At 41.2% G+C, this 25,751-nt stretch overlaps 4 non-coding genes across 4 annotated transcripts; all 4 read right to left on the bottom strand.

Moving 5' to 3' along the window:
• Positions 1–3,358: 3,358 nt before the first annotated feature.
• On the bottom strand, positions 3,359–3,432 carry trnat-agu (transfer RNA threonine (anticodon AGU)). The gene has a single exon. It is a non-coding gene; the product is annotated as a tRNA-Thr (tRNA).
• Positions 3,433–8,339: 4,907 nt separating this feature from the next.
• On the bottom strand, positions 8,340–8,452 carry trnal-caa (transfer RNA leucine (anticodon CAA)). The gene is made up of 2 exons: positions 8,415–8,452; positions 8,340–8,385 (listed from the first exon to the last, which is right to left on the bottom strand). It is a non-coding gene; the product is annotated as a tRNA-Leu (tRNA).
• A 2,687-nt stretch (positions 8,453–11,139) lies between these two features.
• On the bottom strand, positions 11,140–11,252 carry trnal-caa (transfer RNA leucine (anticodon CAA)). The gene is made up of 2 exons: positions 11,215–11,252; positions 11,140–11,185 (listed from the first exon to the last, which is right to left on the bottom strand). It is a non-coding gene; the product is annotated as a tRNA-Leu (tRNA).
• Positions 11,253–13,650: 2,398 nt separating this feature from the next.
• trnal-caa (transfer RNA leucine (anticodon CAA)) lies at positions 13,651–13,763 on the bottom strand. The gene is made up of 2 exons: positions 13,726–13,763; positions 13,651–13,696 (listed from the first exon to the last, which is right to left on the bottom strand). It is a non-coding gene; the product is annotated as a tRNA-Leu (tRNA).
• Positions 13,764–25,751: the final 11,988 nt, after the last annotated feature.

The raw sequence follows: 25,751 nt of genomic DNA, 5'->3' as shown, positions 1-25,751 counted from the left end.
TAATCTTTCTGTTGTTCTTGCGGGTCCTGCGCTGCATTTGAGCCGACAGAGCTTGTCCTGGTCTGTCGGCACAGCCCAATTGCAAATGATCGGCTCCGCGTACAGAAGGAACGTGCGTTTGGTACAAGAGTGCATGAAGGCACCGGAAACACATTGGCAACAAATGACCGGTCGCTCAAGACCTCTGTGAATTACAGGAGCGTGCAAAACGAGGCTGTTTCCGCCCAGTCTCGAACCGGGGACTTTTCAGGTGTTAGGCTGACGTCACAGCCACTACACTACGGAAACCTGCAGGGACTGCTGCTGGTGTCTCGCTTGCGTTTCGGGCTGAGAAAGGGACGCGTCACTTTAGGCAGGGGGCACTGGAGAGAGGAACAAAGGGCGTGATGAAACAAAATGCCGAAACCGGGATCGAACCAGGGACCTTTAGAGCTTCAGTCTAACGCTCTCCACACCCACCTGCTCCAGCCTTCCTGTGTTGCGGCATGAGTGCACCAAGAGGAGCGGGAGAGTGTTGCAGGAACGTCACTCAGAAGGAAAGCCACCCAGCTGTGCCCTCTGAGCTCTGTCCAGCACATCTTCCTCGCATGGACTCCTGCCTGCGACGGGCAGGAAACAATTAGCAAGAACAGAACAACACCCCATGGGTGTCTCATGACCACACCTTAGGTTGTGACACGTGCAGGTGTGAGGGGTTGCCGGGCTACTTTGGAGCAGAGCTTGGGCGGAGGGGGGGCGGGAAAGCAGACAAAGAGGTGACACCTCAAGGTCTGCACGATCACAGCTCTCCGCCGCCCCAGGTTTCCGCTCGATAAGCTACTGGAAACACCCGCCCCTCCTCACACAGACCGTGGAAAAGCCCTCGAGTGGGAGGGCTCTCTCTTCCTCCCAGGAGCTCTTGGACACGACGCACAGAGCGCGGGGAGCCGCCGCCTGCAAACACGGCTCCAGGCAGGACTCCACTCCACAGGAGCCGCAGAGCAGAGCAGAGGAGATGGGGGCAGCTTAGCTCCTGTGCAGAGACCTGAGCTGTTGTTGCTGTGGATGCTGTCTTTTCTGTTCTCGGGGTAGGACATCAGGAAGCACATTGAAGCATTGCGACATGCACTGTACAGATCCCGCCACTACTGGGCCCGATTTCCCCGGATTGAAACCGGGCGAAAACAGGCCCGTTTCGTTTGTTGCCACACACAATGTTTGGGGATTCGCCTAGCGCTGTGATCGAACAGACCCACTCACCTCTTAGTGTGGTGGGATCTGCACAGTGGATGTCGCAGCGCATCTTGCTTTCACTTCAATGCATGTCCTGATGTACCCTGGTCTCCCGCGTGACAGGTGGGGATACTTGCCACTATACTAACGAGGAAGACATCGCTCTCTGCTTAGTGTGTAAAACACTTACTTGCAGCATTGTGGGTGCTGTTGTTTAAATGCTATTGGTTTGTGAACAGAATACCCCTATCCCAGTACATTGTGCCACATTAAATAAACACACGAGAAAAAGAGATTCAGAACGCAAAGCTGTGTCAGTGTTCTGTGTAAAAAATCGGTTTGAACATCATGGAAGCTGTTTTTAATAAGCTGCTGAGTAAAGAATATTTTAATCTTCCTGCTGTCAGTACTATTTTGCATATAGTTGACTCTTACCTGAATGAAAACAGGACGTAAAGGAAGGGTTTCAGAATTCAGACAAAGCTTTATTCCCGTGCTTACAGTCTGGGTAATTGGAGACTGCGCTGTTATGCTTCCTATGGTCATATACGGGTTTTTCGCATGAAGCCGTATTGAACAGTATTTCTCGGAGGTTTAAAAAAAAGATAATTAGCCCACTGATACTTTGATGTAGAGGCTGTGGAAATATCCACGTCGTGGTCTTTAAAATGCATTTGGTTTGAAAGCGTTCTGTGCTTCCGTTGCGAAGATATGGACAAAAGTATATTCGTGCTTGGTCCAAAAAATGTAATATAAACGAAAAAGTAAAGGCTGAGAAAGCATTCACAATGTATTTTATGCACAAAGCAAGTATTCTCGCGATTCTAAGAGGTTTCGTGAAAACGCTACAGGCGTGGCAAAATCGTTTTCGAACTTCAAGCTAACTTTACCCCGGTTATCCAGAGGTGTTAAAGAAGTCGAGATCTCGCCATGAGAGGGGAAGCATCTCAGAAAAAGCAGGTGCAGTCGGTTCCACGGTCATAACGCCACTAAGTTGGGCGACAAGAGCAAAACCCACCCGGCTTCCTCCGGGCAAGTAATGAGACAAAGAGACAATGCACAGCAGGTAGCGTGGCCGAGTGGTCTAAGGCGCTGGGTTAAGGCTCCGGTCTCTTTGGGGGTGTGGGTTTGAATCCTACTGCTGCCAGGTGCTTCTGTCGAGACCCCCTTTCAGCTGGCTTCAGACGAAGGGAACTGCTTTTTGGCAGTCTCTCGAGAAACTAAGCAAAGTGTTTAAAGATACTTTCTCAGCTTGACATCAAGGCACAAAACAAAAACCTTCTTGCGTCCTCTCAACCCAAAAGCGCTTTGCCACTTTTTGCGTTATGCAGGGAACGACGTCTGCCCAGATCACTTTTGTGTCAATGCAAATCGTAGTGTGCCCTGCGTTTTAATTTTGGCTGTGCTGGCGTGCTGCTTCTGTCTGTGAAACTTGAATGTTCTGCTTCTTCACACCAAATCGTCGGCGGGGGTTGAGCTTGTTAAATCTTTGCGCATAGCGCTCCTTTGGAAGTACTTTGTCCAAGTTCAAAAGCAATCGTGGGATTTACTTCATGCGTGCAAAAAGCATGCCTAGCACGACAGATTTAAATGGGGAATGGAGCCTGCTTCTTGCTGTTTTTCCTGTGGTTGCAGTTACAAAGTTGATCGTGCTTTCACATTCTGTTAACAGTATTCACTGGCTGAGCTTTATCAGTTGGTTCGTAAAGGAATCTCTGCTTCGGTTCCAGAAAAGTCATCTGTAGTGTGTTTTTTTCCGTGCCCATGGCAGTCTTTTAAAGCTGGTAGTAATGGCGGCGAAGTTAATTTTTTATCCTCTTTAAAAGAATAAGGACGGGCTGGGGCGAGCTCCATTTACCACTCTTTCAGCTAACCGCCGAACTCGCGAACTGATTACACTGCAGAGCCACAGGCGCCTCGCTTTTCTCCATTCTCTGGGTTAGGGTAAAAAAAAACTTTGCTGGTATTAGCTGGCCTGCTGGGAGTACCTCTTCTTCACTGATAAGCAAGATTTGTGTTTCATCTTTCGCAAGCTGTATAGATTTCTTTCAAAACAAGTTGTTCCAGAAAGGAAACGGACACTTGCATTCACCTGAATTAAAAGGCATGGGATTTGCACATAAGGATAAATTCTGTATAGTAAGACAGGCACCGCTGGGAATCGGACCCAGGATCTCCTGTTTACTAGACAGGCGCTTTAACCAACTAAGCCACGGCGCCGGAAAAGTGCTGTCCTTTGACAGCCACTTGGACACGTCTCAACTGCTCTGAGACATCTGCGTTCGGTGTGCACCGAGCCTGCTCGCCTTGCAAGTTGCCTCATTTACATGCGATAGTTCCACCACTAAGAGAAAGGATGAGAAATGGCTTTTATCTGTCACTTTTCATGTCAGAGGATCTCAATCTGCTTTCCCTGTACAAGAGGATGTCCAACTCATGTAGCTAAAGACGTAGACGACAGTGCTCCACTGAAATCTTGATCTCACAACCCTCGGCATGACTCCGCTGTGTTCCGCTTTAGACAAAGGGGGGAAAAGACTTCTTTCATCACACGTTTTGCACTGTTTACGGTGTTTGCAGTGCTCTTTCTTAAATGAAAACCAGGAATCGGCACCATATGAGGTGAGACTAGATAATATTGGAACAAGTAGCCTCGCCATTCCATGCGTGACGTGAGCAAAGTGTAATTCCTGTCTTTATAGTGTGCTTGTTAGAGACATAGCTGGCACCCAGAGCGCTTTAAATCCGGGAGTCAGCAGCCCAAGACAAGAGAGTTTCCTTCGTCTATGTTTTTTGCGTGAAGGGGGAAACCATGCGTGTGCTGCAAACGATCTTAGTATCGAAGTGCCGTCCCACATAACCGATCCGAACAATCTGCTTTACAGAGGAGCACTGCCGGAGCTTATCGTTGGCAAACTGAAGACCAGGCTGACCTCTTCTGTGACTGTTGAGCACTGAGTCTCAAGGTTGTGAATTCAAGCTCCACGCTGGCGGGAAATTCCATAGGTAATGATCACATTTTCTTGCATGCTAATCAAAAGAAATATTAAGAAACTTTTCCCGATACCAGTTTTTTACAAAAGTAAAGGCACACGGCACATGTGTGCCACATCACGTCCGAGTTTAGTGACAACTACCTCAGAGATTGTAAGCTGGGTAGTCTCAGATCAGATCACTTTTTTTATCAAAGGTTCAAGCAAACCCAAATACTTTTGCAAGAGACATTTCAGAATCCCAGACAAATCCGGTACGATTGCTGGATCCTTTGAATTCGACTGAACTATAGCACAGATCTGCAGTCCACCATTAGAATACTGTGGGTGTGCTGTATAAGCCATACCGCCCAAAATAGTTCTAAAACAGGAGAAGCATCCTCGTTTAGGAATGTGGTATAAAGTGAAATGGTCTGGGAAGAGTCCTACATTTGAACAGTTCAAAATAGACGTAAAGGGGTATTTACGGACTCTTTCGAAATGTAAGAACAAGCTGTGCGGACCTTATCTTTATTTACTTTGTGTAATCATTTTTCATAAAGTGTCATTGTATTATAGCATGTGCCCCTGACGATTTTCTCGATACGTTATATGTGCTCTTGTTTGTATTGTATGTAGTTTTGTTGTTCAAATAAAACGTAAAAGACACAACTTTCCGGATGCGGCTGCTGTAAAAATAAAATGACATCAAGGGTGCTGTACGCAGAGGTCTGAAACCTGCTCCACAGAAGATCTTTATCCAGAGGTGTTAAAGAAGTCGAGATCTCGCCATGAGAGGGGAAGCATCTCAGAAAAAGCAGGTGCAGTCGGTTCCACGGTCATAACGCCACTAATTCGGGCGACAAGAGCAAAACCCACCCGGCTTCCTCCGGGCAAGTAATGAGACAAAAGTGCCCAGCGGGTAGCGTGGCCGAGTGGTCTAAGGTGCTGGATTAAGGCTCCAGTCTCTTTTGGGGTGTGGACTTGAATCCCACTGCTGCTAGGAGTTTTTGTGTTACAACCACCAAATGGAGCAATGTGTTAAAAGCTACTTTATCAGCTTAACATCAAAGCAGGGAGAAAAAAGTGTTTCTTCTTCTCAACACAAATTATCGTTTCCACCTTCAGCAGGGAAGTTTGTCTACCAAGATCACTTTTGAGTCAGTGCAAATCACAGTGCGCCCTCAATTTTAATGTCGGTTGTGCTCCTTTTTTCTGTGAAATGTTAATGTTCTGCATTTTCAAGTCGAGTCATCCTCAGGGGTAGAGCTGATTATGTCTTTCCGCATAGCGCTCCATCAGAAATAACTTGTCTAAGTTCAAAAGAGATTGTGGGTTTCACTTCAAGCAATCACAAAGCATACCTCACATGTCAGATCTAAATGGGGAATTTGTTGGTTACAAAGCTGAACGTTTTTCCATGTTCTGCTGAAGTATCCACTGGCTTGCCTTTATAAGCAGTCTTGGAAAGATAAGCTGTGCTTCATCTCAGGAAAAATCATCAGTACTGTCATTTTATTCTGTGTGTATGGCCGTTATTTAAAGTATATAAAAATCACGAGTTCATAGACTTATCCAAATATCAACGGCACCTTGTAAACCTGTCATAAGAATTCCTTCAATCCAATAGTTTCACTCCAGGGAAAAGGCAGGAAAACATAGAGAATTCTTATTTAAAGACAACATCCGTATTGGATTACATGTAAGCAGGCACCACTCAGAATTCCTAATATGATTTTGAATTCAGTTTTGCAGTGCTTTAGTGCTTTACTACTTTCAGAGAGTCCTTTATTGACCTTGCTGAAGCAGAGAAGCGACATAATCACAATTGTGACCAGTTTTTCTGCTGTTTCTGGTTAATACTGATTATTATTTTGTATTTTGATTAGTATTTTTCGTAGCGTTCTTCCTCAGCTTTTTAGTTATTTGGTGAGCAAGAACCACTGAGAACGAGTCTGAATCAATCAAGAACACATATGGTACTGCTGTCCTGTGTATTACTGCTTCATCCTAATTGAGCTTTTCAGTGTTGAAGAAGACGTTTCCAATTTCGATTGCTGGTTTCAGAGGATGTGCTACAAGATCACAGATTCATTTGAAAAGATTTGGAGATGCATTGGCTGGGATTCAAACCTGGCTCAATTGCATGAAGGCACCTATACTCAGCAACGAGAGGAAAGGAGAAGGGGCCAGAGGTAGTGTGGCTGAATGGTCTAATATGCTGGATTTTAGGCTCTACTCTCTCAGGGGCGTGGGTTTAAATCCCACTACTGCCCAATGTTTCAAGACCTTACTTCCTGTGATTTGTAATATGGTCAGTAAAAGCACTTTATGTAAGTATCTCTTATGTCAGCGCTACAAGTCACTTACTGCTCCACAGGACTGGGGTTCAATCCCTGGCATCTTCAGGTGTTTTTTATAACTGTACTCACATCGAAATCTTCTGTTGAGTGAGAACTCTTTGCTCGTGTTCATAGAGAGCCAGGTTTACCTTTTGAATCTCACCCGGGATTTCCTGAGAGATCATTCAGCGAGCGAGTCCTCCCTCTGGACACGGCATTGAGCTGAAAGCTGCACGAATTCCTCACTGCGTGTCCTGTACTGTTACAGGTGGTCCAGCGTAAATGTGCAGCACAGTGATATGAACAACTTGAACTTTTTCTGTATGTGAAGGAAAATGCAAAAGAGCATGTAAAGTATTGATCATATAAAATATCCATGGTACAACTCGAGAAAAAAGTGAAGCACAAAACAGCGACTGTTGATGATTACAAGAGATTCAAGAAACACAACCGTCCGCAGATGGGTTCAGATCCTGAACGCTTAAGTCAAAAGAACAAAAGCAAAGTAAACTCTCTTCATTGTCTTATAGTTTATGTAATAAAACAATTTTTTACTTTCTTTATAATTTCTTACTGTTGATAGACGATTTATTGAATTTTAACAGAATCACAATTACAAACAAATGGGGTTAAACTGTTATTCACATACTCTAACGAAGAGAAACGTTAGTGTCTTCCGGTGTGTGAGCCCATCTCTCAAAAAATAGCCTTTTCCTCTGTAGTAATTTCATTTGATATTAAAATTAGTCCTGATTTACAATTTTTGGACATGGTTCATCTTAAAGAATTTTGTAATAAGTTTCAGTTTGGGAAAATCGTGCCCAGAAGCTACCAAAACGGGTAATGTTCACATAATGTGTAATGCAAAAGCAGCAGTTGGGGTGGGAAACAAAAGGCATTTCTTGGTATGAATCCTAAAACTTCATAGATGGCGTTCTAGGACTTCTCGCTTCAGATAAAGCTGTCAATACATCATAGATTTCTACTCAATCAATATCAGCAGTGTTATCACTACCGAACGCTAAATATAGATCCGGGATATAATTCATGAGTTGTTTGTTAGAAAATTGTTTATGTTTTTTTTTAAACATATTTTCAATACCAGACAAAAAGTCGAAAGTTTCAATTTCATGCAACTGATGAAATCTCTCTTCGATGGAAGTTATAAGTACAGTACATCCAAAATACTGCGGAACCAATCAAATGTACATGTTTCTTGTGGATCCAGAAGATCATTTTGAGACTCAAAACATGCCTGTCTTTTCTTTTTTCGAGGACGAAGGAGTAGCAGCAGGAGTAGCAGTAATGGCAAGAACGTGTTTAGAGTTCAGCACTTCTCATTTCTAATGCGAGCCATCGACTCGGAAAGTACCGCCCGCGATAAAAGAAATTGCAGAATTGGTCTGTTAATGCTGCCTACACGCTTTGAATTGCTGGCATTTTCTGCAAGCATTCCTTTTTGAGGGTTCATGAAATTCCTCACATTTGAGCCAACACTAAAATATTTCATTCGGGGTCGCCTAATTCATAGTGCAAACCGAATCTACAGGGGAATGCTGTGGCACATGAAGCCGTTTGTTATTCTGTTGTGAGGTGTGAGGGGCGGAATGCAAATCGAGTTGGTGAATAGAAAATGAAACAGGAGTCACTTCTTGAGCTACGAAATCCAAAAAGTATGAAAACCTGTGCATTTTAACAGTGCAGAATACTTACAAATTGCACTGAGTTGCTTGCTTTCTTCTGCTGCTTTTATATTTCAGTCATTCACTGTCAGCTAGCACTGGAACAATTCAAGAGAGGTAAAAACGGAAGCTGTCAGGAGTGGGATTTGAACCCACGCCTCCATTTGGAGACCAGAACACCCAAGCCAGCTGGAAAGACACATGTCCTTGTGTCTGGCGCCTTAGACCACTCGGCCACCCTGACAAGCGAAAGCAAGTGGTGTGCTGAATGCACCAGTAGTTGACTAAACTGAGTTTCTTCCCTGAAATTATTTGCTTGCGAAGACCCAAGTTGCCTTGAATGGATCTTGGAAATCAAATATACAGATGTATTGTTATTCGGTTCTGAGTTTTGAGGGGTGTATTATAAATTGAGTTGGTGAAAAGGCGCTTTTTGTTAGTCTGTCGGGAAGCTGCACAAGGTGTTTATAGGGAGAACTTCTAAAAGGCAGGCTCTCTATGTTTAACATCAAGAAAGATTGTTTTTTCTCAATGGAAATGCTCTTTGGCGCTTTCAGCTTTACGTAGGGAACAACGTCTGCCGAGACCACTTTTGAGCCAGTGCAAATGGTAATGTGCCTTCAAGTACATTTAATATTGGCTGTGGTAGCGAGCTGCTTTTGTTTGTGAAGCTTTTACTTCTTTAAGCTGAATCATAGGCAGGAGTAGCTTATTAAATCTTTGCTCATTGCGCTCCATCAGAAATACCTTGTCCATGTTCAAAAGAGATCAGGGGATTTACTTCATGCTTTCACATGGCATACCTTACACGAAAGATTTAAATGGGGAATTGATTGTGCTTCTTGATGTTGTTCCTGTGGTTGCCTTGGTTACAATGGTGAACGTTCTTCCACGTTCTGCTAGAGTATCCACTGGGTGGGCTTTATCAATTGGCTCGGATAGGTCATCAGTGCTCCGTCTCCAGAAAAATAATCAGCACTGTCTTTTTTCTGTGCGCATGACCGTCTTTTAAAACATATAAAATCACGAGTTCATTGATTTCTCCAAATAACAACAATACATTTTAACCCTTCAATCCAATAGTTTTACTCCAAGTAAAAAGCAGCGCAATATATAGAAAGATGACATTCAAAGATTTCAACATTCTTATTGGATTGCCTGTATGCAGATATCACTCAGAATTGCTAATATGATTTTAATTCAGTTTTTCTCTACTACTTAAAGAGTCTTTTATTGACCTTGCTGAAGCAGAGAAGTGACATAATCACAAATGCAACCAGTTGTGCAGCTGTTTCTGGTTAATAATGATTAATGCGAAAAAAAAACCAGCTCCTTGCATTAAAAGTCCTCCCTCTGGATTCCTCTGAAAGCTGCGCGAATTACTCACTGCGTGTCCTGTACTGTGTAGCACAGTGACAAGAACGCCTTGAGTTTTTTTCCGTATGTGAAGGAAAATGCAAAAGAGCATGAAAAGTATTGATGGTATAAAATATCCATGGTACAACTCGAGAAAGAACTGAAGGACAAAATGATGACATTTGATGATTACAAGAGAAACACAACCGTCCGAACATGGGCTTGGATCCTGACCGCTTGCGTTAAAAGACAAAGCAAAGGATATAACCTGTAAATGTCTTCATGTCTTACAATTTATGAAATAACACAATTTCTTACTTTCTTGATAATTTCTTACTATTGATAGATGCTTTTTTAAATTTTAACAGAATCACAATTACAAACAAATGGGGTTAAACTGTTATTCACATACTCTAACGAAGAGAAACGTTAGTGTCTTCCGGTGTGTGAGCCCATCTCTCAAAAAATAAAAAAAATAAGTTCTATAAATTGAATTGTTCTATTTTTCAGGCTTGCATAGTCTTATTCATATTTCAGTTAAGCCTTTTCCTCTGTAGTGATTTCATTTGATATTAAAATTAGCCCTGATTTACAATTTTTGGACATGGTTCATCTTAAAGAATTTTGTAATAAGTTTCAGTTTAGGAAAATCGTGCCCAGAAGCTACCAAAACTGGTAATGTTCACATAATGTGTAAAGCAAAAGCAGCAGTTGGGGTGGGAAACAAAAGGCATTTCTTGGTATGAATCCTTAAACTTCATAGATGGCGTTCTAGGACTTCTCGCTTCAGATAAAGCTGTCAATACATCATAGATTTCTACTCAATCAATATCAGCAGTGTTATCACTACCGAACGCTAAATATAGATCCTGGCAATAATTCATGAGTTGTTTGTTAGAAAATTGTTTATGGTTTTTTTTAAACATATTTTCAATACCAGACAAAAAGTCGAAAGTTTCAATTTCATGCAACTGATGAAATCTCTCTTCGATGGAAGTTATAAGTACAGTACATCCAAAAATACTGCGGAATCAATCAGATTTACATGTTTCTTGTGGATCCAGAAGATCATTTTGAGACTCAAAACATGCCTGTCTTTTCTTTTTTCGAGGACGAAGAAGTAGCAGCAGTAGTAGAAGTTATGGCAAGAACGTGTTTAGAGTTCAGCACTTCTCATTTCTAATGCAGAGCCATCGAAAAGCACAGCCAGTGATAAAAGAAATTGCAGAATTGGTCTGTTCATGCTGCCTACACGCTTTGAATTGCTGGCATTCAGGGTCGCCTAATTCATAGTGCAAACCGAATCTACAGGGGAATGCTGTGGCACATGAAGCCGTTTGTTATTCTGCTGTGAGGTGTGAGGAACGGAATGCAAATCGAGTTGGTGAATAGAAAATGAAACAGGAGTCACTTCTTGAGCTACGAATTCCAAAAAGTATGAAAACCTATGGATTTTAACAGTGCAGAATACTCACAAATTGCACTGAGTTGCTTGCTTTCTTCTGCTGCTTTTATATTTTAGTCATTCACTGTCAGCTAGCACTGGAACAATTCAAGAGAGGTAACAACAGACGCTGTCAGGAGTGGGATTTGAACCCACGCCTCCATTTGGAGACCAGAACACCCAAGCCAGCTGGAAAGACACATGTCCTTGAGTCTGGCGCCTTAGACCACTCGGCCACCCTGACAAGCGAGAGCAGGTGGTGTGCTGAATGCACCAGTAGTTGACTAAACTGAGTTTCTTCCCTGAAATTATTTGCTTGCGAAGACCCAAGTTGCATTGAATGGATCTTGGAAATTAAATATACGGATGGATTGTTATTCAGTTGAGAGTTTTGAGGGGCGTATTATAAATTGAGTTGGTGAAAAGGCGCCTTTTGTTAGTCTGTCGGGAGGCTGCACAAGGTGTTTAGAGGGAGAACTTCTAAAAGGCCGGCTCTCTATGTTTAACATCAAGAAAGATTTTTTTTTCTCAATGGAAATGCTCTTTGGCGCTTTCAGCTTTACGTAGGGAACAACGTCTGCCGAGACCACTTTTGAGCCAGTGCAAATGGTAATGTGCCACCAAGTACATTTAATATTGGCTGTGGTAGCGAGCTGCTTTTGTTTGTGAAGCTTTTACTTCTTTAAGCTGAATCATCGGCAGGAGTAGCTTATTAAATCTTTGCTCATTGCGCTCCATCAGAAATACCTTGTCCATGTTCAAAAGAGATCAGGGGATTTACTTCATGCTTTCACATGGCATACCTTACACGAAAGATTTAAATGGGGAATTGATTGTGCTTCTTGATGTTGTTCCTGTGGTTGCCTTGGTTACAATGGTGAACGTTCTTCCACGTTCTGCTACAATCACAAATGCAACCAGTTGTGCAGCTGTTTCTGGTTAATAATGATTAATGCGAAAAAAAAACCAGCTCCTTGCATTAAGAGTCCTCCCTCTGGATTCCTCTGAAAGCTGCGCGAATTACTCACTGCGTGTCCTGTACTGTGTAGCACAGTGACAAGAACGCCTTTTTTTTCCGTATGTGAAGGAAAATGCAAAAGAGCATGAAAAGTATTGATGGTATAAAATATCCATGGTACAACTCGAGAAAGAACTGAAGGACAAAACAATGACATTTGATGATTACAAGAGAAACACAACCGTCCGACCATGGGCTTGGGTCCTGACCGCTTGCGTTAAAAGACAAAGCAAAGGATATAACCTGTAAATGTCTTCATGTCTTACAGTTTATGAAATAACACAATTTCTTACTTTCTTGATAATTTCTTACTATTGATAGATGCTTTTTTAAATTTTAACAGAATCACAATTACAAACAAATGGGGTTAAACTGTTATTCACATACTCTAACGAAGAGAAACGTTAGTGTCTTCCGGTGTGTGAGCCCATCTCTCAAAAAATAAAAAAATAAGTTCTATAAATTGAATTGTTCTATTTTTCAGGCTTGCATAGTCTTATTCATATTTCAGTTAAGCCTTTTCCTCTGTAGTGATTTCATTTGATATTAAAATTAGTCCTGATTTACAATTTTTGGACATGGTTCATCTTAAAGAATTTTGTAATAAGTTTCAGTTTAGGAAAATCGTGCCCAGAAGCTACCAAAACTGGTAATGTTCACAGAATGTGTAAAGCAAAAGCAGCAGTTGGGGTGGGAAACAAAAGGCATTTCTTGGTATGAATCCTTAAACTTCATAGATGGCGTTCTAGGACTTCTCGCTTCAGATAAAGCTGTCAATACATCATAGATTTCTACTCAATCAATATCAGCAGTGTTATCACTACCGAACGCTAAATATAGATCCTGGCAATAATTCATGAGTTGTTTGTTAGAAAATTGTTTATGGTTTTTTTTAAACATATTTTCAATACCAGACAAAAAGTCGAAAGTTTCAATTTCATGCAACTGATGAAATCTCTCTTCGATGGAAGTTATAAGTACAGTACATCCAAAATACTGCGGAATCAATCAAATGTACATGTTTCTTGTGGATCCAGAAGATCATTTTGAGACTCAAAACATGCCTGTCTTTTCTTTTTTCGAGGACGAAGGAGTAGCAGCAGGAGTAGCAGTTATGGCAAGAACGTGTTTAGAGTTCAGGACTTCTCATTTCTAATGCAGAGCCATCGACTCGGAAAGCACCGCCCGCGATAAAAGAAATTGCAGAATTGGTCTGTTCATGCTGCCTACACGCTTTGAATTGCTGGCATTTTCTGCAAGCGTTCCTTTTTGAGGGTTCATGAAATTCCTCACATTTGAGCCAACACTAAAATATTTCATTCAGGGTCGCCTAATTCATAGTGCAAACCGAATCTACAGGGGAATGCTGTGGCACATGAAGCCTTTTTTTTATTCTGCTGTGAGGTGTGAGGAACGGAATGCAAATCGAGTTGGTGAATAGAAAATGAAACAGGAGTCACTTCTTGAGCTACGAATTCCAAAAAGTATGAAAACCTGTGCATTTTAACAGTGCAGAATACTCACAAATTGCACTGAGTTGCTTGCTTTCTTCTGCTGCTTTTATATTTCAGTCATTCACTGTCAGCTAGCACTGGAACAATTCAAGAGAGGTAAAAGCAGAAGCTGTCAGGAGTGGGATTTGAACCCACGCCTCCATTTGGAGACCAGAACACCCAAGCCAGCTGGAAAGACACATGTCTTTGAGTCTGGCGCCTTAGACCACTCGGCCACCCTGACAAGCAAAAGCAAGTGGTGTGCTGAATGCACCAGTAGTTGACTAAACTGAGTTTCTTCCCTGAAATTATTTGCTTGCGAAGACCCAAGTTGCCTTGAATGGATCTTGGAAATCAAATATACGGATGGATTGTTATTCGGTTGTGAGTTTTGAGGGGCGTATTATTAATTGAGTTGGTGAAAAGGCGCTTTTTGTTAGTCTGTCGGGAGGCTGCACAAGGTGTTTAGAGGGAGAACTTCTAAAAGGCAGGCTCTCTATGTTTAACATCAAGAAAGATTTTTTTTTCTCAATGGAAATGCTCTTTGGCGCTTTCAGCTTTACGTAGGGAACAACGTCTGCCGAGACCACTTTTGAGCCAGTGCAAATGGTAATGTGCCACCAAGTACATTTAATATTGGCTGTGGTAGCGAGCTGCTTTTGTTTGTGAAGCTTTTACTTCTTTAAGCTGAATCATCGGCAGGAGTAGCTTATTAAATCTTTGCTCATTGCGCTCCATCAGAAATACCTTGTCCATGTTCAAAAGAGATCAGGGGATTTACTTCATGCTTTCACATGGCATACCTTACACGAAAGATTTAAATGGGGAATTGATTGTGCTTGTTGATGTTGTTCCTGTGGTTGCCTTGGTTACAATGGTGAACGTTCTTCCACGTTCTGCTAGAGTATCCACTGGCTGGGCTTTATAAATTGGCTCGGATAGGTCATCAGTGCTCCGTCTCCAGAAAAATAATCAGCACTGTCTTTTTTCTGTGCGCATGACCGTCTTTTAAAACATATAAAATCACGAGTTCATTGATTTCTCCAAATAACAACAATACATTTTAACCCTTCAATCCAATAGTTTTACTCCAAGTAAAAAGCAGCGCAATATATAGAGAGATGACATTCAAAGATTTCAACGTTCTTATTGGATTGCCTGTATGCAGATATCGCTCAGAATTGCTAATATGATTTTAATTCAGTTTTTCTCTACTACTTTCAGAGTCTTTTATTGACCTTGCTGAAGCAGAGAAGTGACATAATCACAAATGCAACCAGTTGTGCAGCTGTTTCTGGTTAATAATGATTAATGCAAAAAAAAACAGCTCCTTGCATTAAGAGTCCTCCCTCTGGATTCCTCTGAAAGCTGCGCGAATTACTCACTGCGTGTCCTGTACTGTGTAGCACAGTGACAAGAACGCCTTGAGTTTTTTTCCATATGTGAAGGAAAATGCAAAAGAGCATGAAAAGTATCGATGGTATAAAATATCCATGGTACAACTCGAGAAAGAACTGAAGGACAAAATAATGACATTTGATGATTACAAGAGAAACACAACCGTCCAAACATGGGCTTGGATCCTGAACACTTGTGTTAAAAGACAAAGCAAAGGATATAACCTGTAAATGTCTACATGTCTTACAGTTTATGAAATAACACAATTTCTTCCTTTCTTAATAATTTCTTACTATTGATAGATGCTTTTTTGAATTTTAACAGAATCACAATTACAGACATTTGGGGTTAAACTGTTATTCACATATTCACATATAATTATGAGACTCAAAATATGCGTCTTTTCTTTTTTCGAGGACAAATGGATTATTGAGGTGTAAAAATGGGTTCAAAACCAAAATCATCTAATATTGCTGCTGTTTCTTCAAATCCTTTAATTGATCATTGATAATGAGGAATAATATTATACAAATTGTGGTTTTCTGTGAATTGCCAATTTTATTGTAATTACATCTTCGTTTACAGATGACTTGCATGTATCACAAGGTATTACAGATGCAGCAATTCAAAATGGGTGGGGTATTTCGCGGCATACCCCGGTGGGCGTGTCGCGGTGTCACGCAGTATCACGCGGTTAATCGCGTCATTTGACGTCATCCCGGAAACTATCCGGCGTCACCTTGTAAAACCGCCAGGGGGAGCTTAACCTCTCATGTACAGCATTTGAGCTTTTAATTTTGAACTGTGTATTACAGCATGTTAATCATCAGTCATTAAAATGTTGGTATATTTTATGAAAGCAAGATTGCTCAGTTGGACAAAAGTACACAACCTACCTTTATCAGAAATATTTATGCATCAAAGCCTTTACTGAAGATATTACTAATAGTATTAATAATGGATGACTTTGGACAAGCTGTATACTCAAAGTATAATTTCTTTAGCACATTTGTACAAGCACTCGGAATCTGTCCAAGCCATACTTTGTCAGGCATTTTGTTTTACTTCAACGGGCATAAAAACTTCCTTGCTTTTAACAGGGCGTTTCATAATGTCTAACTACGAAAATGATTTAAAATGCGACACTTATCATTCAACTAGAGCTCAAAATATCACAAGGATCCTCAAGAGCAGATACTTGTATGTAGCAACGCTTTCTTTTCCATATACCAGATTTTATGGAACCACTTCAGAGGGGTGTCAGCCAGTCAGATTCCAGGAATCGGTACTTTAAAGGAAAAATACACGGCGGTATTCCATTTCTCCCTAACGATTTTAAGCATCGAAGTATATAACTAGCATGTGAAATAGCGTGTGAAAAAGTGGTAGTTTTAAGCTTTTCTGCTAATATAATATGGAATCGCGTATCTAAAGAATTTAATAACGATATGAGTATAGTCGTGTACTGCGACAGGGCTGTGTAGGGCTGTTTCGCCTCTCTCTTCATGCAACTTCCCTTGTAGCCCACTGGTCTATGTACCCGATTACCAACTCACGGGTTGTGTGTTCAAATCCAGCTGGTGCTGGACTTTTCTTTTAACAAACATTTCTTCAAAAAAATAGAATAGCGATATTATGGACAATCAATTGACTTTTATATTTCAAAATATCACAACATGATCGATTCTAAGTCATTTTTGATAACAATGAATAGTCACCTTCTTCCCTTCTGACAATGGTCCCTGTTTCTGCTTCCTGCTTCTAGTGTGTGTGTGTGTGCAATAGAGTAAATTTTTATAGAGAAATGCAGGCTGGACAGTATGCGTTACAATATAAACATTTATATTGATTTAAATTGTGTTCTGATTTAAATCGCAAACGCGAGTTTAATTATATGTGTTTTTTAATCATAATCAGGCTAATGCAACATAAATTGATACAGTATCTTTGTCTTCTAAGTATCTTAATAAACTTTCAGCATACCTTTCTACCCGTTTAGATTTATATTACTTGGGATTTTGGGATCAAACGTGGAAGGATTAGATTGTAATCGTTTTTATTTTTCAAATATGAGATTGTATTTCTCAATGTTATGTTACACCTACAGTAGTTCACTGCTTTAAATACATCGAATTAAGAAAGTTATGTGTAGCACTTTAGATATTTTTTTCTGAACCAGGGAAAATCTGATCATGTTTCTCTATAACAATAATAAAAAACATTATTTTACATATCACCTTTAAAAGTGGCATCTCAAAGCAAAAAAGTAGATGGGAAAAACAGTTAAAAGGGACCAAAGTAAATACCAGACAAACACAAACGTGTTTTTAATAAAATGCTTTTATTCATTCAGCAGAGAGTGAGAGGGACATCCAGCAGAGAGAGACACACACACCGGTTTCCATTGACAAAATTGTTTTTTTTCAATTCCTCTTGTCTAACAGGAATGTTTTGCTGTGGACAGACTGTTAGACTAGAGGAAAAGAGCGCCTCCTTCTACGAAGCATTTCCTTGATCCGATCACTAATTCTTTTCCAGTCGCACGCAGTAAGGGTTGAGAATCTCCGATTCACCATGCTACTAATGGTTTCCCGGAGATTGCAAGGCAAGGCACTTTTGCCTCTGGACCCATCGAAATTTACAGACGTGGTCCACCCCCAGTAAATTTCAAAAGTCACAAGATTTCGAAACACGAGGGCGGCGTAGCGGTCGGCTCTTGCTTTCCCGTCTATGCCGATGCACTGCAAGTACAACCCCCCCCCCTCCATCTCCTGAGTGATGGGTAACAGTTGGATATCTGGGAGAATTATTCGTCCCACTGGCGTCTGTGAATTCCGCTCTGTAAATGGTGCTTCCTGGGGGGAGATAGACGGCGGGGACAGCATCAACAAATTCCTGCGCGGTGGTGAGCGGAGAGGCCGGGATGGAGTGTCCTGAGGCGGTGTGTGCTCTGCGGGGGGCAGAGCTTCCGCCAGGCAGTGCAACCTGCGCGGCGGGGAGAGGCACTTTTCGGGAGACAGCTGCTCAACTGTTTGACTGCTGGAAAATACTGTCTCCTTCCTCTGCATTTTTAGGAGTGTCTCTAGCCTCCCAATCCTCCCCAGTAATGCGTCGTACTGCTCCCACTGCTGCCGAAAAGTCTCCACACAGGTGTTGCTTCTACAGGTTGGCACCCTGGCCAGTGGCCGAGAGCAGAGACCCACGGCCTGTGGCAAAATAACATAATTCATGTAAGAAATAAAGTCACACAGTAGTATTCATCAGTCGCGGAACAGAAGTCAAAATAAACTTTTCTTTTTTTCCGTCTTACCGCTTTCTTTTTTACTGTCCTGGTGGTAGATTTCGAAGATCGTTTCACCCGTGCGGTGTTTTCTTGAAGAACAGGCTACGAAGAAATAATTATAATTGAATTTAAAATTCAAAACGGCAATAATACCTTGTAATATGCGCTGTAATCGCGTATTTCAGATGAAGTCTGCTGTATTTGCTTACCCTTCGCTCTTTGGAAGCTGGGGCGGCAGAAGCACCCCGTCTCTTCCCGTAAAAGGTCTTGGTCTCCATATTGTACTATGGTCGCTGTAGTGCAGGTTCGCAGTTTTTTTTTTGTGATGGGAGCTCACCCAATCCCTTGGTGTATTTATGCTATATTCACATGTACGGCTAGAATGTTCATTGTCTTCCAATGAAAAGCGGGTGCCTTTTGCCGAAGTCGGGAGACATTAGAGGCTTGCCACACCCGGACTGTTAAACCACCGCATTAGCACGTCAAAGCCCATTGAGGACCCTGGCGCAATAGTTGTTTTGTCCCTTGATTTACTGATGTGCATTAATTAAATCTTGTCAGTCAGGTCTTTTTTTCTCTATTTGAATTGTCGTTTACACATGCACGACTTTAAAAGCTAGCAAGACAGGTTTCGATTCACATTAGCTGGCGAGCCTTGTTAACAAAAAAACGAATAATAATGTAACATGCCACTGTTTGTTCATGAACAAAGTTATACTGAGATTTCCTTAGATACGCAATTAAAAAATAAATAAAAATTTGAATCCCCTGCGGAACATTCCATAAGAATCAGCGGTTTTACAGTATATATCGCCTTTAAAGGTGGCTTCTCAAAACGCTTTACAGGATAAAAACAACCAGAACAGCAACTACAACAATATTGTATTTCATTGCACTTTGAAAACCAAGTAATAACTTAACTATACGTGCAAACGTTTCATATGTTGCTGTTGTGAATGCCTGTGGAGTGTATCTTATTTGCCTTGAGTCCTGGTTATCTCTCTCCCCCTTCCCCCCTCTCTCCCTCAATTCAATTCAATTCAAGGTGTTTTATTTGCATGACAGATGGGTACAATCAGTGTTGGGTATGTATATTTTGATATTTACACCCGGCGCGGCACCGAGGGAGCATCTGCATTTATAACTTAGTTTTTAAAATTAGTCAAGCAATATGAAGCATCTCCTTTTACTTTTAAGTCCCTTAAATACATTGAGCACAGCTTTCTCACCACTTAAGATTGCTTTTTGATACCATCCTTACAAAAAGCAGAAACTTTCCGATGACTCACAGTACAAGTGGAAAGATTACAGATTTTAATAGTATTTTATAGTACTAAACTAGCGCTTCGCTAGGCAAATAAGATACACTCCACAGGCATTCACAACAGCAGCATATGAAACGTTTGCACGTATAGTTAAGTTATTACTTGGTTTTCAAAGTGCAATGAAATACAATATTGTTGTTGTTGCTGTTCTGGTTGTTTTTATCCTGTAAAGCGTTTTGAGAAGCCACCTTTAAAGGCGATATGTACTGTAAAACCGCTGATTCTTATGGAATGTGTTCCGCAGGGGATTCAAATTTTTATTTAAAAGTAAAATCACCTTTAAAATTGGTAGTACCTTTTTTAGTACTATATTTTTGTATTATATTCCCTATTAATCAAACTCTAAGAGTATGTATCGGCTTGTCAGTCAGGTCTTTTTTCTCTATTTCAATTGTGGTTTACACATGCACGACTTTAAAAGCTAGCAAGACAGGTTTCAATTCACATTAGCTGGCGAGCCTTGTTAACAAAAAAACTAATAATAATGTAACATGCCACTGTTTGTTCATGAACAAAGTTATACTGAGATTTCCTTAGACAGCGATTAAAAAATAAACGTTTCATATGTTGCTGTTGTGAATGCCTGTGGAGTGTATCTTATTAAGCTCTAAATTGCATTTTGAGCGCGGTTTTTGACTTTTTTTAAATTGCATTTTGGGCGCGGACAGCACATACAAGGGTTAATGAGCTGCGCCAAGAAATTTAAAATAGTATTCTTTAGGTGTGAGGGTAGGAGTGGACCACAGCAGGCATAATCAGCAAACCAGGAAAACAAAGAACAGGACAGGTGAAATGTGTATCCAGAAAGCGAATGATCAGAAAAAGGAAATGGTGTTACGCCCAGGTTTTCGACCCAATTGTTTTAACTTGCTAATGCATCAGACACATTTCCTGGTGTATTGTGTTTTAAATAAAATAGGAGTGTCTTTCCCTGGCATTAGCTCATCGGTATGGTGTAAGTTTTATCTGTACCATACCATACAGTATATAGGTACAGAATTCAAGCTGCACCACTGTATAGCTTTGGTAAGGGGACGGACAATGACTAAAATCACGAAGACTCTCTCACACCAAATAATGAAGATGAAAAGAAATGGGAAGTCAACACGGGACATTGTACAGCAGTTGGCTTCGATGGACATCTTCGTTTCTGAAAGCACAGTGAGATGGCATTATAAAGGGGAGAGGAGGCAAAGAGAATCTAAACCGAGGACGATTCAAAGGTAAATACAGTTCTAAAAATACCTTTCTTGCATGTAAATACAACTACGCACATTATTTTTAAAACTAACTGCTGATCTCTTTTTTTTTCCAAGTCTTATTGTGCGAGCTGTCGACAAACTGACTGATGAAAATGATGAGCTACCGGCGATGCAAGTCCAAAGACGGCTATGGGCTGACCTCGGTGCGAACATTAGCCCGACATCGATAAGAAGAGTACGCAGGAGGCTTGGATGGAGATACAGAAAAACCAACACATGCCCCATGATAAGGCAAAAAAACAAAGAGGAAAGACTCAAGCAAGCGCTCCAATGGATTGAACAGGGGGAGGCATTTCAGGATGTACTTTTCACCGACGAAACAACAGTGGCTCTGGAACAGTTTTCAACAATGGCATTTTGCAAAAAGGGGAGATATGTGGACAAGCCAAAGCCCAAACATCCACTGAAGGTTCACGTCTGGGGGGGTATATCTAGAAGAGGCCCGGGACCACTTCTTATTTTCAAAGGAATTATGGACCGTGTATTCTTCGAGGAAGTTGTGGTCACACAGCATGCTGCCCCATATATCAGGGAGCAGTTTGGATCAAGGCACCGTCTCTTTCAAGACAACGATCCGAAACACACAGTAGCAAGGGCGAGGCTTATAGCAGAAGGAGTGAACTGGGTGAAAACTCCAACTGAATCCCCAGATCTAAATCCGATAGAGATGGTTTGGCATTCGTTGAAAGACTACGTTCGGAAAACTGCTAAGCCCGTCACAAAGCAGGAACTGATCGATGCAATCTGTAAATTCTGGGAGGAAGAACTGACCGAACAAAATTGTAAACATTTTATTAACAGGCTGTTTCGTGTTCTTCCTAGGATTGTTGACCGGGGCGGGGGACATTCGGGAATGTAAGTCTGAGAAAGACAGTCTCACGTTTGTGGACAGTCTGTCCACAAACAAAACATTCCTGTTAGACAAGAGGAATTGAAAAAAAACAAATTTTGTCAAATAATTTTTTTGAATCCCCGGCGGAACACATTCCATAAGAATCAGCGCTTTACTTCGCGCTTTACAACCCTTACTTCGTGCGACTGGAAAAGAATTAGTGATCGGATCAACGAAATGCTTCGTAGAAGGAGGCGCTCTTTTCCTCTAGTCTAACAGTCTGTCCACAAACAAAACATTCCTGTTTGACAAGAGGAATTGAAAAAAAACAATTTTGTCAATGGAAACCGGTGTGTGTGTCTCTCTCTGCTGGATGTCCCTCTCACTCTCTGCTGAATGAATAAAAGCATTTTATTAAAAACGCGTTTGTGTTTGTCTGGTATTTACTTTGGTCCCTTTTAACTGTTTTTCGATCTACTGTATTGCTTTGAGATGCCACTTTTAAAGGTGATATGTAAAATAAAGTTTTTTATTATTGTTATAGAAAAACATGATTAGATTTTCCTTGCTTCAGAAAAAAAGATCTAAAGTCCTACACATAACTTTCTTAATTCGATGTATTTAAAGCAGTGAACTACTGTAGGTGTAACATAACATTCAGAAATACAATCGAGAATAGTTTTGTGGTGTTTGTTTAGATGAAACGTTCCTAAAACGTATAACGTAACAAAATTAAAGACGATTAAAATCTGTAATCTTTCCACTTGTACTGTATGTCATCGGAAAGTTTCTGCTTTGTGTAAGGATGGTATCAAAAAGCAATCTTAAGTGGTGAGTAGCTGTGCTCAATGTATTTATGGGACTTAAAAGTAAAAGGAGATGCTTCATATTGCTTGACTAATTTTAAAAACGAAGTTATAAATGCAGACGCTCCCTCGGTACTAGTATTTTAGTACTTAGTACTAAAGTACTAAGTATTTATTTTAGTACTAAAAATAAGATACACTCTACAGACATTCACAACGGTGACTGTCAGAAGATAGGACACAGCGGCTCAGGCACCTGCTGAATGGAAAAGGGGCACTTTAATGTTCTGTATGGCTAATACTAAAGCCAATACTAATATTCAATACTTTAATATTCTTTTCTGTATGTTTAACAATAGTGGGTACTGGCCTTATTCGTCCCTGCTCCCGTTGTTAGGTGTTAATGTGTTGTTAAGTGTGAATTTGTACCTGTTTCCCTGAGGTCTGGCTTTTTTTCTGGAAAACCATAACTCTGGTCTTGTCCAGATTGACTGTCGGCGCCCAGGTCTGACAGTGCTGCTCCAGCAGCGCCAGGTTCTGGCGCAGCCTCTGTTCTGTGGGCGACAGCGGGACCAGGTCGTCTGCAAAGAGCAGGAACTCGATTTCCATAATTAATGCAGATCAGAAAAATCAAGGGACAAAACAATTATTGCGCCCGGCTCCTCAATGGGGTTTGACGTGCTAATGCGTTGGTTTAACAGTCCGGGTGTGGCAAGCCTCTAATGTCTCCCGACTTCGGCAAGAGGCACCCGCCTTTCATTGGAAGACAATGAACATTCTAGCCGTACATGTGAATATAGCATAAATACACAAAGGGATTGGGTGAGCTCCCATCACAAAAAAAACTGCGAACCTGCACTACAGCGACCACAGTACAGTATGGAGACCAAGACCTTTTACGGGAAGAGACGGGGTGCTTCTGCCGCCCCAGCTTCCAAAGAGCGAAGGGTAAGCAAATACAGCAGACTTCATCTGAAATACGTGATTACAGCGTATATTACAAGGTATTATTGCCGTTTTGAATTTTAAATTCAATTATAATTATTTCTTCGTAGCCTGTTCTTCAAGAAAACACCGCACGGGCGAAACGATCTACCACCAGGACAGTAAAAAAGAAAGCGGTAAGACGGAAAAAAAGAAAAGTTTATTTTGACTTCTGTTCCGCGACTGATGAATACTACTGTGTGACTTTATTTCTTACATGAATTATGTTATTTTGCCACAGGCCGTGGGTCTCTGCTCTCGGCCACTGGCCAGGGTGCCAACCTGTAGAAGAAGCACCTGTGTGGAGACATTTCGGCAGCAGTGGGAGCAGTACAATGCATTACTGGGGAGGACTGGGAGGCTAGAGACACTCCTGAAAATGCAGAGGAAGGAGACAGTATGTTCCAGCAGTCAAACAGTTGAGCAGCTGTCTCCTGAAAAGTGCCTCCCCCCGCCGCGCAGGTTGCAATGCCTGGCGAAAGCTCTGCCCCCCGCAGAGCACACACCGCCTCAGGACACTCCATCCCGGCCTCTCCGTTCACCACCGCATGGGAATTGGTTGATGCTGTCCCCGCCGTCTATCTCCCCCCAGGAAGCACAGCGGAATTCACAGACGCCAGTGGGACGAATAATTCTCCCAGATGTCCAACTGCTACCCATCACTCAGGAGATGGAGGGGGGGTTGTACTTGCAGTGCATCGGCATAGACGGGAAAGCAAGAGCCGACCGCTACGCCACCCTCATGTTTCGAAATCTTGTGACTTTTGAAATTTACTGGGGGTGGACCACGTCTGTAAATTTCGATGGGTCCAGAGGCAAAAGTGCCTTGCCTTGCAATCTCCGGGAAACCATTAGTAGCATGCTGAATCGGAGATTCTCAACCCTTACTTTATGCGACTGGAAAATAATTTGTGATCGGATCAACGAAATGCTTCGTAGAAGGAGGTGCTCTTTTCCTCTCGTCTAACAGTCTGTCCAAAATCAAAACATTCCTGTTAGACAAGAGGAATGTAAAAAAACAATTACTTTTGTCAATGGAAACCTGTGTGTGTGTGTCTCTCTCTGCTGGATGTCCCTCTCACTCTCTGCTGAATGAATAAAAGCATTTTTATTAAAAACGCGTTTGCGTTTGTCTGGTATTTACTTCGGTCCCTTTTAACTGTTTTTCCCATCTACTTTTTTGCTTTGAGATGCCACTTTTAAAGGTGATATGTAAAATAATGTTTTTTATTATTGTTATAGAGAAACTTGATCAGATTTTCCCTGGTTCAGAAAAAAAGATCTAAAGTGCTACATCTAACTTTCTTAATTCGATGTATTTAAAGCAGTGAACTACTGTAGATGTAACATAACATTCAGAAATACAATCGAGAATAGTTTTGTGGTGTTTGTTTAGATGAAATGTTCCTAAAACGTATAACGTAACAAAATTAAAGACGATTAAAATCTGTAATCTTTCCACTTGTACTGTATGTCATCGGAAAGTTTCTGCTTTGTGTAAGGATGGTATCAAAAAGCAATCTTAAGTGGTGAGAAAGCTGTGCTCAATGTATTTAAGGGACTTAAAAGTAAAAGGAGATGCTTCAAATTGCTTGACTAATTTTAAAAACTAAGTTATAAATGCAGACGCTCCCTCGGTGCCACGCCGGGTGTAAAGATCAAAATATACATTCGTCCCGGGCAGAGGCCGAAGAGTGCCCGGCTGGGGTGCGCGAGGAAGAGCAGGACAGGAGTGAAAGTGGTCAGGGCGGGGTTTAGGAAGGCGTACAGTCTGGGCAGGTATAGATTACACTTTTCTAAAACGTATTTGAAAAATAAAAACGATTACAATCTAATCCTTCCACGTTTGATCCCAAAATCCCAAGAAAAATAAATCTAAACGGGTAGAAAGCTATGCTGAAAGTTTATTAAGATACTTAGAAGACAAAAATACTGTATCAATTGTAGTGGAAATCTAATGAGTTAATTGATTCTTAAAAATGTATAGAGCTTTACAAAAAAATATATTGGTGCTTTTAGATAATATTTCAAGGATATAACTGTTATGCTACAGTACGTGCAGAATTTTAGAAAACAGTTTGTCAACAAAGTACACTGTTTAGGTTAGTTTAGAAGACAATGTACCAAAATAATATATGCTGTCTGGGTCATTAGAATTAGCTGAAAGTAACTGATAAGCTTTGAATAACAAATCTAGTTTTTCTTCTCTCGCTCTATGATGTAATCTGTTTTCTCTTAGAGAAAGGGGAAGTTTTAGAAGGGACCAAGTGCTGAACTTTTTTACAGCGCAACGTCTTATAAAAACCCTGTACTGCTTGTAACAAATTGAGTCTCTGGTTGCA

Source organism: Lepisosteus platostomus, chromosome 5 (genome assembly GCF_059453375.1).
Source record: "Lepisosteus platostomus isolate fLepPlt1 chromosome 5, fLepPlt1.hap1, whole genome shotgun sequence".
NCBI lineage: Eukaryota > Metazoa > Chordata > Actinopteri > Semionotiformes > Lepisosteidae > Lepisosteus > Lepisosteus platostomus.
The sequence above is the reverse complement of the archived record's forward strand: the minus strand, read 5'-3'. Positions and strand labels throughout refer to the sequence as shown.